Source organism: Barbus barbus (genome assembly GCF_936440315.1).
Source record: "Barbus barbus genome assembly, chromosome: 15".
NCBI lineage: Eukaryota > Metazoa > Chordata > Actinopteri > Cypriniformes > Cyprinidae > Barbus > Barbus barbus.
Genome location: NC_136743.1, coordinates 12,447,188 through 12,452,239, shown reverse-complemented (window position 1 = coordinate 12,452,239; position 5,052 = coordinate 12,447,188).

Below are 5,052 nucleotides of genomic sequence, written 5' to 3'. Positions count from 1 at the left end.
CTATAAACAAGACCTATAGATGGACACAGGCTGAGAAACTTCAGAGCACTTCCTGTGGGATCATTATGAAGGGCTTTGGTTTAGGTTCTTTAATACCCAGAAATTCTGCAATGGTTTTAATACTGGACTTGTTTAGACATAATAATATTGCATTGATTCTTGAGTAGTAGTACCAGGACAAAACAACTGGCAGTGTTGACAAAATTATTTTACTTTCATTATATATATGTTTTAAATGCAGGAGCCATATTGGTTTCCTGGTGTTACTAGCTACTATAAGAGCTATTTTAAGAGTGAAATTAAAGAGAGAAATTAAGAGCAGAAAAAAATGATAAAACTCTCCACTGCCAGTGTTACCTAACTGATGCAGGTAAAATAAGGAAAGAGGACCTTCAGGGTGAAGGCTGTCTGGGATATTGCCTGATTTTAAATGTTTTCATAAATGTGCTGAAAATATTTTAAAATAATGATTAGGAGGATCATCATGAACGAATTATTAAAAAAACACTACTGTGTTATATACATTACTGTGATGTACGGTTTGGGGGTCATAAGATCTCTTATGCTCAACAAGGCTGCATTTATTTGATCAAAAATACTGTAAAACTAGTAATATTGTGAAATATTATTCAGATTTAATATGACTGTTTTCTATTTTATTATCTTTTAAAATGTAATTTATTCATGTGATTATTCAGGCATTAATAATATGTTTGTTTGGTGCTCAAGGAACATTGTTATTATTGTCAGTGTTGAAAAATGTTTTTAGGGAAACTGTGATTTTGGGGGGGGGATTCCTGGGTGAATGAAAAGTTCAAAAGAACAGCATTTATTTGAAATAGAAATGTTTTGGAGCAAAGTATTGCTTTGTTTTTTTTTAAACTTTCATCACCACCACCACCCCATTCCAGCCACATCAACCATCCAAAAACCATAATACTGGTTAAAAAAGATAAAGTGAATATAAATGTAATCTTTTAACCCATTTTCAGTCATGCTGAGAGAAAGAGAGACCCGTGCCAGTCACCATAAATGTAAAGCACACACACACACACACAATTCTAACTAATCAGCCCTATTGAATTCATCCAACAATGGGCGCTCATCCTCTGGCCACCCAAGCAGCACAGCAGATCATGTGTTCCTTCTTTTGTTCTCACCCAATTTATTCCCTCCCCTTTTTGCCTGACCCATATAGACACTGCTTTGCTCCGATTGTTGCCATCCAGATGCAGCTATCTGTTGTTAAAGGTGTCAGCTGTTATCTCACCCGTACATTACAGACTATTTAAAAGATTCTTTCAATTTGTGCCAGCTGCTGCCCTCCATTTCTGCAGCACGGCTCTCTCTAAACTGCTCTAACAGTTGTGTTCTCACACACACACACACACACACACACACAGAGCTCTGTCTTTAAATCTCAGTCTCAATCTGCTCTGATAAAGTTTATAGAACGGAATGGGAGGGAGAGAGTCAGACCCCCCATATTGAATCGCACAGTGCCAGTGCCGTTTGGCTCCCGCAGCTCACGCTATGCTGCCAAAGCCAAACATGAATGAGAGACAGCCCTATCGCTCCTGCGATCAGCTCTCTCTCTCTCTCTAGTTTCCTCACTCAGAGCATGTTCAGTACGTCACAGAGCTCCTCAGGAAGATGTAGTTAAACTACGTCAACTGTTCTAATCTCAGTACTGCCCAACGGAAGCTGTTGAAAGCTCCAGACCTCCAGTGAAGATATTTAGCGTATTTTCAGGATTTTTATCTAACACTGCTTTTTTTTTATGATCACAAGATGCTCTGCGTCTTGGCAAGTACCTTGCTTTGGTGTTTATAACCTGTTAAGTGCCAGAGGATACAGTTTAAAGTCACATTAAATCTTTCCACTAAATCCTGTTATATACATTAATGCAGAAGCTGCCTAAACTTAACATTTGGATCATAACTGAGTGTATTTAAACTTTGATATACTTGTTGGCCCATAAACTTCTATTGTAAAAGCATTTCTCAGTAGGTACACTTACATGCACTAATTTTCATCAAGCTAAATTAATCCAGAAATGCTGCAAAAATATTTCAGAAGAGTTTTCATTTGTTGAAAATAAACATAGGAATGTTAGAAATAAGTCAAATGTATGTGAACATCAGAGATCTTATTATAAACTAACTGCAATGCACATGTGATTCATCTGATTGAGAAGATGGTTGGATTCAAGCATTTACATGCTTATTTATTGACTGGATTATTTCAGGTCTACACTCCCTTTTTCAATCCAGTTGAAATTTAATTCAGATCAAGCTCAGTCAGATCAATTAAGATGTTTACATGAAGGCTTTTAATGCGATTGATCCATCAATCTGATTACTATAGATTATTTGGGTGCATGTAAACATAACTATTGTAAGTGCATTGCAAGGTATTGTAGTTTCACATCAGCAGTTTTGACAAGGAAGCAGGTTTTAGCATGTTCCTTTTGAGAAACCAAATCTGTAACATGTAGAGCGTGTTCGTTGCCCACAGCTTCAATCGCTGCTCTCTGACTCCACGAGGCAAAACCCTTGACCCGTTCTCTGTCTTTCCTGATACTAAGGGGCCTCGACAGTAACTTCAAAAGCCAGAGGTGTATCAGATTCAGACAGGCCCGAGGTAGCTGACAGATGAGCCCGTGTTGTGGGAAGCCGAGGAATTTATAGCACACGCCTTTCATCTCCATTGGTGGTCTTATTGTACTGAGGACACTAGCCTGGGGAGTCACAACAATAAACCAGGAAGTGTGGAGCTGATACATCTAAACTGCCTTCCCTTCCCTCACCTAATCACCTCTCACATCTTTTTAGTATTTAGTCACCCAAAATAGCGTGGCCTTTTGTTTTGAGTGACAAAAGTTGTTTGGCATAACATATACAAACAATATCAAAATATGATAATGTTTCTAACAAAAAGCAGCCATTGAAGAAAAACAATAAGAGTCTTTAAAAAGAATTTGAATTTATTTTGTTAGTTGAATTCCTATAAAGGGTGAAGGAAATGATGGTCACAAATGTTTTTTTCTTTTCTTTTTTCCTCAAAGTTTTTTGAAGTCACAGTGTTTTAGACAACAACAAAAACAGAAACTCTTCAAATCTTTACATGAAGAAGGAAAGGCAAAGAGTCTACACAAGGTGGACAATTGTAGCCAGCCCTTTCCTTCATTATTTCCAACAGCAATATGAAGATTTCAAAGCCCGCTCCACCCAAACTCCCCCCGCCCCCAAAATAAAACAAAACATCTCAGAAACAAATAGATATAATTTTATATTTATATTTATAATATATTTACTCTTTAAAAATATAACTTCAGTCTAGTGACTAACATCTGTACAAACTACAAAAATAAAAATTTTATATAAATAATTTATATGGCATGACATACATTTGAAACAAAATCCCTATGCAGGACCCCCATCCCCTACCCTTGTCTCCTGTCTGCTCAAGCCACTTCTGTCCTTAAGCTGTACATGTGCTTTAGATTGCTTATTTTGTGTTGCTTTGTTTTCCAGATACAGTAGAGCTACTTGGTTTGTTTCCATTAAAAAACATATTTCGAAGCTGCCACTTACATTAACACTTTTTTTCCCTGCATTTAATCTGGCAGTGACATGACCAATACTGAATGAGTGAGCTTTTATCGGATATTGGACCTAAGAAAGAGAACTGAATTGCAGACAGGATACTAGGAAGACTAGCACCAGAGCTGTTTATCTGTCCCTACACTGGCCTTGTGGGAGAAGCCCAGAGGGCAACTACCAGGTAAACAATTGCGCAGGGCTTTTGCTATTTACAAAGCAGCCAACAAGATGGACAAAAAAGAGAAAACAAACAAAAATCTCCTTTTGCACTGATGCAAAATTCCCTTTCTGAATAATATTTGGGTAAACAACATGTTTGCCTGATGTCTCCCAAACTTTAGCTGGGGCATATATAGTGACAAACTGAAGCTTACTCACATATGGCTAAAATAACCATAAAGTAAAATAAAAAAAAAAGTATCATTTAACCACCCCTTCAAGTATATAAATGTAGACTGCAAATGAGTATATAATGGAACAATGTAACAGGAAACACTAGACCCATATTCCTGCTGTTCATTGCAAACTGTACTAGACATAGACCATTTCACACTTAAAAGGATGTGTAAAACCATGATAACATAAAACAGATGATAACATTACACTGATAGTCCATGTCAGTGACAATGTTAACCCTTAACAGTATAGTGATGTATTACTGAACAGTTTGACAAATTAATTTTGTAAGAAAATAAAAGTTAAGAAGGCACAATGGTTGCTGTCAGGAAAAAAGTTAAATAAATAGGCTAAAGGAAAAAAAAACAGGAAATTTTAACTGAGAAAACATAAAAACTATACCGGTCTTGATTTTGTACAGTGCAATCAAAGATGAGTCTACATCTTTGAACAATATAGATAAGCTTCCTATTGGCTGCAGTTTAAGAACATGTTAATATAAAGTTAAATCTTGGCTTATGTTGGGGAAAGGGGTACTGCATATTTTCAAGACACGTCATCTTAAATTTGAAGTGTAGCAGCAAAAAAAAAAAAAGGAAAAAAAGAGAACACTGACCTTGCATTTCAATAACCTAATATCATTTAACTTATTTTACATATATCACATTTTATAATCTATACAATGGAGGGAACAAGGCCTCCAAATCCTCTTATACATCTTACTTTTACACAAGAGAATACACAAGTTATACAGCATATTTTTAAAATAGTTTCCCTCTTTTTAGTAATAAAAAATATATATAATATATATTTATATATATATATATATATATATATATATATATATATATATATATATATATATATATATATATATATATATTTATTTTTAAATGTCTAAGAAGACCTTTTTAATAATTTTAAAATAAATCCTCTTGTCTGTGTGAGGTCTATGTACAGTTCAAAGAGATAAAAGACACCGGGCTGGGGTTGGGAAGTTCCCAAAACAGCCAGAGATACCATACAAAGGGATGTGGGGACTGGGAGCAGT